Raw genomic sequence first — 13180 nt, forward strand, 5'->3', positions numbered from 1 at the left:
CATGGAGAATTCATCAAGGGAGTAGTGTTTCTGTCGTGAGGGGAGACGCGGAATCACCAACTCCTTGAAAGCAGCATGTGTCACATTCTTCTGGTTGCGCCAGGTTTTCATATAGTTATTCTTATTAGGCGTACGGGGTGCTGGTGCTTGAGTCAGGCATTCAAAGTTGACAAAGTGTTGATCTGACCATATACATTCCACAATTGTAGAAACATTAATATAAAGATTTTTTTGTAGTGATCCAGTCCAATATATTACAACCCTTATGAGTGGCGCTGTGGACTTGTTGTTGGAAGCCAATGGATTCCAGGGATAAGATTAGATCCTGGGAGGCTTCGTCAAGGGGGTTATTAAGCCAGTGATTGCAGTCACCAAGGATGATAAAAGGAGAGATGTCCTTAGACAAATTACCTATAATGGCCATCAATTGCTCTTCAAAAAGCGGAGTGCTTCTTAATGTGTGCAGTAGGATGTCCTTTCAGTAGGATTAGTTTCCTCTGAGGTGTGCTTCGGTGAGATGAAGGAAGGAAGGGTGGTACAGTGGTGTAGGGTACAAGGAGGCTCAATATAATTTAAAATGGATAATACCAGTTATCAGTGCCCAGATATGATCCTGTTTGTAAAGTGTGCTATGCAAATATAGCCACTTTTGCTGTTTCCGTAAGCTCTGAATTTGAAGGTGCCACCGCAACTTAATGATTTAGCGATGTTATGACAGTGGGCAGTTTGAGATTTAAGGGAACAACGAAAGTCCTATGCACAGTATGAGGATTGAAGGCCATTAGTAAATGTTAAGACCTATGTAAAAAACTTGCACGGACATCTTCCACATTATAGCCTTGGAGTGCAGGATGTTTAATCCAGTGTGGGCTACAAGGTTAAGTACTTTCTGCAGGACCTGCTTGAATTAGAGCTGGTGGTCAATGACAAGGCTGCAATACGCTTCGAGTACTTGGAGCATCTCGAACTTTAATAGTCTAGCTTTGACACTTTGAATTTTGCCACTATAAAACATTGCTACTTAGAACCTGACACTGTGTGACCTTGTAACTTCAAACTTTGCTACTTTGAAACCTTGCCATTCCAGCCGAAGATCACCGCTCAGGATAGCTCCCCTGGAATAGCTCATCTGCGAGAATAGTCTGCCCACCAGGATAGTTTTTGCAAACTGTTATAGTTGTGCCCCCCCCCCCCCCCCCACCCCAGCAGTGTTGTCTACCACTGGTATCTCCCTCCAAACCCCTCACAGGATAGATCACTACCGGGATGGTTCTCCCCCCAGAATAGTACACCCCTCCTAGGATAGTTCTCCCCACTGGGATAGCCTGCCTACCAGGATAGTCTACCAAACAAGATATTTTACACACCAGGAAAGTGTTGCCTCCTGGGATATCACAGCCTGTAACATCACTCCTCTTCCCCCTTTTCACATGTGTTTGTTTAAATTCAATCTTTTTTTTTTGTCTTGTGAAGGGGGGCCTGGGCTGGGCTGCTCTGCTCACTCTCGAATGGCTGGCGCCTGGGCGTACTCGTAGTCCAACTTGATACATTGCTACGTTGTCTTGCTTCCAACTACACTGTTGGAGGAGGCAGCACAATGTGACAAGCAGGCGGACACTTGATGGGGAACGGGGCACTTTTACTTGAAAAAACAACAATGGGACTTAGGTTGACCTGAACAAATAAGTTTGGCGACCCTCCCCTTCCGGGCGAGTCGCACCCATTACTGGGATCAGCCAGTGAAGACAAAGAGACTGCAATCACGCAGTGGCAGGACCGCAGGGGGCACCCTGCAGCATCTGGATCACAGGACCTGGAGACCAGGTGCTGGGGGCACCCAGCTGATAGCAGCCTCGGCTCTGGGGTTACCCAGGCCGGGGCTGCAACACAGGCCGTGGTCGCATGGCACGACAACACAAAAGAAAACTCGGAAACCGAGTTGCCACTTCCTGGTGCTCTGCTGCACATCCTCTCACGTGCTAGCAGAGCCCCTTTTTTTGAACACCGTCATGACACAGTCATGACACATTTTCTTAAAGGGGCAATGGGCCCACAGTTAAATTGGCCACATCAATTTTGGATCAATTGTATGAGTTGAACTGGAGTTTGTGCACTATGCAAGAAGGGCAGAAGCTCATCGATGCCCTACTGATGATGGCACGTTTATCCCGTTCTCAAGTCAAGTTAGAGCTGCAGGTCCTTTGCACTCTTAAAAAACCTTTTTACAAATGAAATGGATTGCTTGTTTTCGTGCTATGCCTGCTCAAAGCAAGGCCTGATGCCCATCTGCCCTGAAAAGAGATTTGCTCGCTAAACCGCCTACTTACTGTGAAATCGCATGCAGGAAAGTTTAAACATGGAGTAATTCGAATGGATGTCCTCACCAAGATGTTAACGCAATAGAAGCATGCCACAGATACTTGCTTGGTCTCTGTTGCTACACTTACAGCGCCAATAGGCGAATGAGTTTGAAGTGAGCGATGTGCCTCCATGCGTTTGAAGTGATATTTAAATAAAGCCAGTACATTGTATACGCTAAGGTTTTCAGTGCTATCTTATTTTTACCGGGTTTTAAGAGGTTGTGGGGAAGACTCCCAGGCTTTTGGATTCTGACCCCCTGCTTTTTGGTGTGTGTTTCAAGCGCCATGGGCCACCCACCACTGGGGTTCAGCGACTGCTACCCCGACAGCCTCGACTTCACCGAGCGGCTGAAGTGCTACGAGCAGAAGCTTGATTGCACATACAAGTTCATCAAGGATGTCATCAAGGACGGGAAAACGCTGATCAGCGCCATCAAAGGTAAGCCCTTCGTCCCTCTCTCGACCCAATGTGGCGTTGCGGGCTGGCCTTTGGCCAGAGATGCTGCATGAGTAAGGGGTCACAAGCCGTCCCTTGTCAGCCACGAGTACATCTCCCATTGCTTGGGATTCTTGTTACATAATGCACTTTGGTTTTTCCCATGTGTACACATACAACTACAAGTACCAGAATGCAAAGGGTTAACCAGGATATCATGAACTATTGACATTTGAAATACACCAGTAGGATTCCTAAGGTATATTGTAGGAATGTAATTGTATATTGAGGGTGAGACTGCCCACACAGCCGTATCTTACGCACATTAACGTTATGTTTGCAATTATTGTCACAAGCCGATTAGATTACCAGTTGACCAGTTATCAACTGGTTTCCAGTTCGTGTGGGCTGCCTAGAGATCGCGATATGCATTAGACTTATGATGTTGAAAGGAAAACACCAGGGGACATGTAAAGGGGGATGCATATACAAATCGAAATCCATAGAGACTATTAAGCACTAACTAAAAAATATATTTATCAAACTTGGAAACATGATTAACGATGCAACTGGAATGCCTACGAACCACAGGACTGCTCATCATAGCATGCTAGGCTATCGATTCTCATTCAGGTGTGCATATTGTCATGTGCAGGTTAGATTGTTTTTATTTAAGCAAAATTATTGGACCTACAAAGAGGACATTAAAAATGACAGCAGTGACCGCCCTGGTCAGGGATGACCAAAATGCACATATAAGCTGTCAGCTGATGGCGTGTGCTTGGGACCAGAAGGCGCTCGCTGCTGCCAAACAAAATATAGTACTACAATTGCACTTTGCACATGAAAAAAGCAACTGGATATATAAAGCTAATACTTTTCGAATGGATTGTGTCGTCCCACGTATTTCACATCTTTGATATTCAATATCCAGCTTCATCTGCTTCAGAATTCTTTTTTCGGCAGAGGGCGATGTGCGTCAATGCAGTCGACTTGATGTCCCTCGAGGTCCTCCGTCTACAGGATGATGTTATTGAAGGTATATATAGCACGCGCAGCGCCCGTTGGCTTCAGTTCTGTTTTTACAAGTAAGCTTATGCTTCAAGAATGATAGTGCGCTTCAATAGTGTTATTCGCGAAAAAATGTCTTCATCTTCGACACCTACTACCCCGAAGACCGGGTTTAAGAAGTGTCAGGACTGCGGTTCCAAGATGTCGATAACCGATCCACATCGAGTATGCTTGCAGTGTCTCGGTGTGGAGCACAATACCTCTGCCTGCTCAAAATGCAAATCAATGACTGGAAAAGTAATGAAGGAGGGAAAGGGGGTATTGGCGGTAGGTAGAAACCCTAAGAAATCCCCATTGACTACCCCGTAGAAGAAACCTTCTTCGGAAGATGGGAGAGGCGATTCTCCGCGAAGGAAGAAGGTGAAAAGGTCCAGGTCGAGGAGTGGCTCCCACCACTCATCATCGTGGAAGTCAAAGAAGAGGCACTATAGGTCGCCCACTTCGACTTCTTCGTCGGACTCCTCTGCTGAGAGAGCTATATCCTGTCCCACAAAGGCCTCCACTCCTGCTGAATGGGAAGCATGCAGGCTAGAAATGCTAAAAATATTTGAAAAACAAAAACCCTCGACAAGCCATGCTCCTACCTCGCCTTCTATAGCCGGTAAGGAAATGGCTCGAACCAAATCCTGCGTGCCCTCGAACCCGGGACGCAGGCCAAATCCACATTGAGAGCCGTCGAAGGCCTTGACGCGATGAGAGAGCATTGAACGATCCTTCAAGCCGCATCAACGCCAAAGCACCTTCGATGCCAGCTGTGCCATCAACGCCAGCTACTTCATTGGCGCCAGCTGCGCCATCAACACCATCGATGCCATCGAAGCGTTCGGTGCCATCGACGTCAAAAACGACTTCATTGAAAATATCGACAACTCCTCGAGCATCGAGTTCAACAGTTTTGAAGCCTTCGACGTACATAACAGATAAAACATATACTCCTTTATGAGGAAAATGAGCCACCAGATAACAATGCGTCATTTGGGTTACAATATAGTAGACCAAATGTCCTGGATAGCTTTATATCAGAGGAGTCGAGGCTAAAAAATCTTTGACAACTTATAAACAGCAAGTGGAGTGGACACTTCACCAGAGCTAGTTGATGTCTAAAGTTGTAGATTACTTGGAATGAGTAGACCTATCCTCCCCTTCAAGCAGGATGATCTAACAGACATCCTTGATAAGGGTCCGCAAATGGATCCCATTTGACCTTTCCACATTGCGCTTCAAAAACGAGTGTCTGCCAGTAGGGAGACGCCGGAGTCCAGTCCGGCAGTAAACCAGATCTTAACAAGAAAATACCGCCCATCTAGTAGTGACCCCAACTACTTGTCAAAACACCACACCCCAGAAGGTCTGGTGGTGTAGGCAGCTACTGCAACCTCAAAACAGGCAGCTTACCCAACCATCCCTCCAGATAGGGATGACAAAAAGAGTAGATGCATGGGCAAGGACAGTATTTTCTGCTGGGAGCATGGCTCTTAAGTCAGTCAACTCCACACATGCCTTGCCAAAGATTTCTTTCACTCTATGGGACTGTATTTCTATGACGGCTGAGCATATTCCCGAAGGGGAGGAAAGAGACAGTTTCTTGGCTATTGTTAGAGACGGCAAGGAAGCTATGTGCGAGTCGGGTCTGGATTCTGCTGACAGCATCAGCAGAGCAATGGCAACAGCACTGCAATTCGCAGATTTGCGCGGTTGAGGAAATCTGGATTTACACCGGTTGTGCAATCTAGACTCCTTAACATGGCTTTTGACGGGTCTCGCCTTTTTGGCAGCAAGGCTGAAAAAAGCCTTGAAGTTGCAGACCTCAAAGTCTGCAGCCGAATTGTCAGTGGACAACCTTGGAGGGTTAGATCTTTTCGCTATTACTCTTCAGTTGGAGGAGCGACCGGAATGGCTGGTCAAAGAGGCCAAAGCAGATTCCCTCATGGTGGACGAGGGAGAGGGGCATCCTTACCAACTGCCACTGCTTCAGCCGCCTCAAAACCTCTCTGAGGTCTTGAGTCACAAAACCCCAGTGGGATGCAGACTGTCTCAGCATCTGAAAGAATGGCGGGACATTACGTTGGATGCTTGGGCATTAGAAATCAAAGCCCAAGGTAAGACCTCAGAACGATCCATCGGGGAGCCATTGTTTGAGGGTTTCAGATCCGCTGCTTGTGCAGGACATTTGTACCTTGCTGGAGAAGGGTGCTATAGAACCAGTGACTGAAGCGGAAAAAGAACAAAGGATGGTACTCTCCATATTTCCTAATACCTAAGAAAGACGGAGGACTAAGACCCATCTTGGACTTGAGATACTTGAACACGTTCCTCAGGAAGGTCAAGTTCAAGAGGGTCACACTTTCTCAGATCCTTCAGGCCCTCCAACTCCAAAATTGGATGCTGTCATTGGACCTTGAGGATGCTTATTATCATGTGCCAATCCATCTCAAGAACAAAAGTACCTGAGGTTCACCGTTGGCGGTTCTCATTATCAGTTTTGAGTCATGCCTTTCGGGCTGACCTCCGCCCGAGGGTTTTCCACCAAAATGATGGTGGTGGTGACAGCGAGTCTCAGGAGAGATGGGATTCACGTCTACCCCAACCTGGACGATTGGCTGATCAGGGAGCGTTACTGGATCATCTCAATGTCACCTCAATTACAAGAATTCCCATATGACACCATCTCAAAAGCTCCAATTCATCAGGGCTGTACTGGATACATCCTTGGGAAAGAGCTTGCCACCTGAGGTGAGGGCTCAAGACATTCTGCAGATGGTCTCCAAGTTTCAGAGTGCCCAGCGTCTTCCGGCCTTTTTGAGGTTGCTCTGCCTCATGGCATCCTGCATTTTTCTGGTGCCAGAGGCTTGCCTGAGGATGAGTTCTCTTCAATGGGCTCTCTGGGCACAATGGTCTCAGTTCTCGGGCAACATGTCAGACCTACTTCAGGTTTCCGAGCAGAGTCTCACAGGACCTTCTGTGGTTGGCCTGCCAGGACAACATTCTGAAGGGAGAACCTTTTTGGCAGCCATGGCCTGAGCTAATGGTAGTTACGGATGCCTCACTGACGTGGTGGGGAGCCCACGCCAACGATCTGACAATCAGTGATCGTTGGTCTGCATCCGCGTCCAAACTACACATCAATCTTTTGGAGCTGAGGGCAATCCTACTTGGGCTAAAGGCTTTGCTGCCCTCTGTATGGGGAAAGAATGTCCTGATAATGACTGACAACACAGTGGGCATGTACTACCTCAACAAGAGAGATGTAGGGTCACTGCCACTGTGCAGAGAGGCAATGCAGCTCTGGTACTGGGCAACCCAGGAAGGAATCTCCCTAACAGCAGTTCACCTAGCCGGAGAGGAGAACACGGCAGCAGATGCTCTGAGCAGGCAGAGCACAGTCTCCCACGAGTGGGAACTAGCTCAGGAAGTCCTTCAAGAGATCTTCACCCTTTGGGGAACCCCTCAAGTGGATCTGTTTGTGGCCAGTGTCAACCAGAAGTGTGAACTGTACTGCTCCAGGGAATTTCCTCCAAGAAGAGCTCTAGGAGACATATTTGTGGCGGACTGGGAGTTTCCACTCCTGTACGTGTTTCCTCCAGTCCCCGTCATTCCTTACGTGATCAGGAGGTTGAAAAAGCTCAGGAAACTCATTATCCTAATTGCTCCGGATTGGGCCAGGAGGACGGGGTACCCGAACCTGCCGGACATGTCCATCTGCCCTCCAATACTACTTCCACAAAGAGAAGACCTTCTCATTCGAGAGGAGGGTGGGTCAGGTTCTCCATTCAGAGGTCAAGACTCTGTCTTCACGCATGGTTTCTGAGAGGCTGAGAAACGAGGATTGGGACCTACCGGATGACGTAATGGAGATTTTGCTTTCGACCAGAAAACCAGCAACAAAGTCCTTGTACCACTGCCATTGGAACACATTCTGAAACTGGTGCAGGGACAAGAATATAGACTCTTTACTATGTGAAACACCAGATGTGTTATCTTTTCTACTGTACCTTGTCAATCTGGGACTCCAGATTCAAACAATTCTAGGATATTTGGCAGCACTTTCCATCTTTAAGCGCTAGTCTTAAGAATCTTCATATTTTAAGATCCCATTGGTGACACAATTTCTGAAGGGACTCACCAATGTGTTCCGCCATCTTCTTTCCAGGTTCCAGTTTGGTACTTTAATCTGGTGTTAAAGTGTTTTATAAGTGCACCATTTGAACTTCTACATTCATGTCCGTTAAGGTCACTAACGTTCAAGACCATTTTATTGGTAGCACTAACTTAAGCCCATAGAATTTTCCACAAAGCCATGGTTGTCCTGAGGCAAAAACACTGCGAAAGCAAGATCAGGACCATCGTATCCACACTTCTCACAATTATGGACACATGTGAGCAAAGACGAGACTTTGATTCCATGTAATACAATACTACATAATGAAGCAGGGGAACTAGCCTTCTTGAAAACTCAAAAATGTACTCTAAATTCATGTTCTAATTTGTTTAATCCTCCTGATGAACCACCACTATGTGATAAGTGGGGAAACACGTGTTGAGTACTTACAGATATTTAAGACATAGCTTTAATTTTGGATTACCCAAAAACAAAGAGGACTTTATGAAATTTAAGACCAAGTTTTCATTTTGAAATACTCTGGCAAGTTTATTCTGTTGGCGCATTTTGGAATCCAGTTTTTTATCTATATATGTCCTGAGGTTTAAACCTTCCTTTTTGCCTAAGATCATTTTAGATTTTCATGTAGGACAACACATTGTAATACCCACTTTCTGCCCTCCACCTAACCCTGGCAAGGAGGATGAAAGGTTGCACAGGTTAGTCCCATGTAGAGCTCTAAGCTTCTACGTTTCTAGACTGTCCAAACTTCGTCTAGATGATCAGCTTTTTATAGGCTATACAGGTCACAAACTGGGTCGGACTGTGACAAAGCAGACCTTATCCAGATGGATAATTCTAGCAAATTCAGAATGCTACAAACTGGCGGGCAAAGATCCTCCAGAAGGCTTGAGGGCCCATTCCATCAGGGACATGACTACCTCTTCGGCTCTGCAAAGAGGTGCTCCTATCAAAAACATTTGTGAGGCAGCTATGTGGTCTACTATACACATGTTCACGAAGCATTACTGCCTTGATTCTTCCCTGAGTCAGGATGGGAAGCTTTGGAAAAGCTGTCCTCCATTCGGTTCATGGAAACCATTGCTAAAGGACGCAATCCATTCAAAGAACAAGTTAATTACCACTGGTAACGTTCTTTTGACTTGATGTTCCTCCCGCGTATTCCTCATCGCCCTCCCAGCCTACCCCACAGTAGAATTTGCTATTACAGCTTTCGCTCCTTCAAAGCTTAGTACGATCAAACCTGTGGTTATGCGGGTAGTTCCACTGAAAGAAAAAACAGAACTGAAGCCAACGGGCGCTGCGCGTGCCTTTATATACCTTCGATGACATCATCCTCGAGACGGAGGCCCTCGAGGGACATCGAGTTGACTGTATTGATGCACAGCGCCCTCGGGCAAAAAAATATTTCCGAAGCAGCTGAAGCTGGATATTGAATATCAAAGATGAGGCATACGTGGGAGGAACATCCAGTCGAAAGAATATTACCAGGGGTAAGTAACTTGTTCATTTTTACCATACGTAGGCTGTACGGCCATATCAGACATGCGGTGGCAGTATCCTCAAGGGCTATAATAGCCACTCTGTATTATAGATGCACTGAGGAATGTGGGGCTTTACTTGGCATAGAATGACCAGACCTGATATGTGCAGCAGTAATTGGTATAGGTTGCCAGTAAATTACAATATGAGGCATATGCATGGCAGTGTCCTTGACTTATGTTGGTTCTACTGTGTCTAGCCCTGTCGTAATATGACCCCCTCCATGGCATTTTAAGGCAGCTCCATTTAAAATGTGGTTGGTATCTTAAAATAAAAGACAAATGCCTGCTTAAGTCCGATTTGATATTACATCAAATGTAAGCTTTTGTGTGGATTTTGATTTCTGAAAAACCCTTGGAAAAGGCCACTAATGCTAAGATACTGGAAAGGGGTATCTCGGTCCATTCATTGATAACAATAAATATGGAATTGGGAGAGGCGTGATCAATGGTGCCAAGATGGCGCCTTAAAATGTATACATTAAAGGATCAGGGGCATAAAGGAGGTAAATTACTAGCCAACAAGTTGAAGGCCTTGATTGATAAAGCTTATGTTCCAAAAATAGTGAATGATCAAGGAATGTCTAAGGTTAGGAGGGAGGAGATTTGTGAATGTTTAGGAATTTTTTATGAGTCCTTGTATACAGAAACTGAATGTCTGGGGACAGACAGTTTAGAAGTTTTTTTTAAAAAGATAAATTTGACAAAATTGACGGTGGAACAAGCCTTGTATATTGATCAACCAATCAGGGAGGAGGAGATATTAAGAGCAGTCGATCAACTCAATGTGGGTAAATCACCAGGACTGGATGGGTTGCCAGTCGGGTTTTACCGGGCACTAAACCCTGAATTAGCTCCATTATTATGTAGCCTGTATAATAATTTTATGGCCGATGGGGTAATCTGCCCTACAATGCGTGAAGCAAGTATCTCTGTCATCCCAAAACCAGGTAGGGACCTTACGAAATGTGAAAATTATAGGCCAATATTGCTCTTAAATGTGGACACTAAAATATTTACGAGAATATTGACTAATAGGCTAGACTTGTACATTGGGGGGCTAATTTGACATTCTCAAGTCGGGGTTATGCGTGGGAGATATGGCTATGACCACATAAGAACTATAGCTGATATATTAGGTCTTTCCAAAGATGAGGTTAAGAACATGTTAATATTTTTGGATGCAGAAAAGGCATTAGATCGGGTCAATTGGGCTTTTTTAAATTACACACTCATGAAGATGGGGTTCGGGGGAAGCCTTTCTGAGAGCCATTAAGGCTTTACATTCTGGTATTAGTGCAAAGATATGGGTAAAGAGGGAGCTTTCTACATCTTTTCCCTTAACTAGGGTTACCAGACAGGGCTGTTCACTGTTGCCATTTCTTTTTTAATCTGGTACTCGAGCCACTGATTGCTTATATTTTTTTTTTTAAAAAATGTTTGTTTTAAACCAAGGCAAGGTAACAAGTTTACAGCAAATGCAACACATAGCATAACATTTATTTCTTCCCTGAATTGTCCCCCCTCCCAGAGCCTCTTCCCCTCCCAAAATAATGGGGAGTTTCCCGAACAATTGGGCTTCAGACTGTCTGCCCCGTTCTGTGTCTCTCCTTTCAAGTGGGGTCGTGGTCCCCCAGGACTCGCCGGGCGCTAGTGGGCTTAAAGGTCAGAGCGGGGAATCTCTGGTCATATTCTAGCACTGGGGCACAGATATTCTGAAAGCGGTGGAGGATTCCGGCTTTTGCTGCTGTCACCTTTTCGGCAATCAGGATGTCCCATAGTTTTCCCCACCATTGGATCATCGAGGGGCCCTCCGGGGCTTTCCAGAAGCGGGCAATCACTATTTTCCCCGCCAGGAGACTTTGGGTTAGTAGTTTAGCTTTGTTTCCCGAGCGTGGGTATGTCCCTGGGCTCGGGGTCCCCAGGAGAATGGCCCAGGGTCGAGAGGGAGAGGGAGCGGGGTCCAGGTAATTTGTTCAATGGCCATCGGGCATTGTTTCCAAAACTGTTGGGCCTTCGGGCATGCCCACCACATGTGGAAAAAGGAGCCTGTTCGACCGCATCCCCTCCAACAAAGGGGGGTCAAGGGAGTTGTTCATGTGGTGGAGCCTGAGCGGAGAGTAGTACCAGCGCAATAAGATTTTGTATGCGCATTCTCTGTTGGTGACGCAGGTAGATGCTGTATGATTTCGTGACCAGATGTCCCCCCAAGCTTCGTCTTCCAGTGGGCCTCCCAGGTCTGCCTCCCACTGAGCCATAGCCCGGGTCCTTGTGGTCAGGAAGTCTTCCGAGAAGTGTCTGTATAAAGTAGATATTCTGCCTCGAGATGGGAGGTCCTTGAGAGTTAGTTCAAGGGCTGAGAGGGGACACGTAGCAACTCGGAGGGTCTGCGGATGTGAGCACCAATGGCGTAGCTGAAAGTATGTGAACCTGTCCCTCTCTTGAAGTTGGAACCGCTCCTTACATTGCTCGAATGTGCAGGGGAGGGCGCCTTCATATAGTTGGTCTAAGGTTTCCAGGCCTCCCTTGACCCAGTTCTGAAAATTTCACAGGTGCGTCCCGGGTGAGAAGGTTGTGTTGTGGAAAATTGGGGATAGGGGGCCCAATCCTCTTGGGACCCCCTTACGTTTTAGTGCCCAGTCCCAGGAGGCCAGGGTATGTTTGGTTGCCAGTAGCAGGCCCTCCCCGTGTTCTCTGAGGGCTGGTGGGATGTGCGGGAGAAATCTGAGGGGGAGCGGGAGCCGTGCCTGCTCATCTTGGGCGTTCCAAAGCTATTTGCCAGGCGTGGACGTGGGCTAGTTGTGCTGCTGCCCTATAGGTCCGCAGGTCGGGGACCCCCAGGCCCCTCAAGTCTTGCGTTCCCTGTTAGTGTCTTTCGGGGGATTCTGGCCTTTTTGCCTTTCCAGAGGAACTGGTGCATCTTCTTCTGCAGCTTATTTAGATCAGATGTTGGGATTGCCACAGGGAGGGATGCACAGGCGTAGAGGAATCTTGGTAAGCGGTTCATTTTGCAGGCCGTTATCGGCCCATTAGAGATTTCCTGGGATGCCCAGCAGTTCAGGTCGTCCTCGAAATCCTTGTGAAGCTTGGGGAAATTGGCTTGAAAAGTATCCTTCGGGTTTGCCGGAATCTGGACCCCTAGGTAGGGGATGGACTTTCCCTTCCATTTAATCGGGTTCATTGGAGTCGGGGCTTCCCGCTCTTCCAGTGAGAGACCTATGCTTAGGGCCACTGATTTGGAGAAGTTAATGGCGAAGCCAGTGACCTTACCATAGCTAGCTATTTCAGCTAGGGCATGTTGTAATGATGTGCGAGGGGGGGCGTGGTCGGTACGCATGGCGTGAAGACGAACTTCGCCAGCGCTCCTGCTAGAGATCCTCCAACGGACGGAATTGTTCACTTCATGCCCAACAAATAAGCATAAAATTGGAAGCAGCGTGGAGGGGAACCGTTTCTCTACCCTCGGCGCTGCTCATGTGAGGAAATCAAACTGCGTCGACAAGCAAACGGAGCGAGTAAAGCGAAGACCCCCCGACCCACAAGATGGTGGCACCCATAGCTGTCCCTTAAACCATACCGACGCGGAACAGACCGCCCTCCGAAGGTGGGAAGCGCGGACTGACATCCTCAGCCCCGCGCATTGTAGGCACCC

General features: G+C 47.1%; 1 protein-coding gene across 4 annotated transcripts in view; it reads left to right on the forward strand.

Annotated features, from left to right (window-relative positions):
* LCLAT1 (lysocardiolipin acyltransferase 1) overlaps positions 1–13180 on the forward strand; it is a 1406982-nt gene that overhangs the window by 129895 nt on the left and 1263907 nt on the right. Inside the window, exon 4 of one of the 4 annotated variants that reach the window (XM_069608660.1) lies at positions 2642–2799. The exons of the other annotated variants lie outside the window; for them this stretch is intronic. The gene's annotated coding sequence lies outside the window, so the exon portion shown is untranslated. The remainder of the gene's footprint in view (positions 1–2641; positions 2800–13180) is intronic. 4 annotated transcript variants of the gene reach the window in all.

Source organism: Ambystoma mexicanum, chromosome 4q, assembly GCF_040938575.1.
Source record: "Ambystoma mexicanum isolate Mex_15411 chromosome 4q, UKY_AmexF1_1, whole genome shotgun sequence".
Lineage (NCBI taxonomy): Eukaryota > Metazoa > Chordata > Amphibia > Caudata > Ambystomatidae > Ambystoma > Ambystoma mexicanum.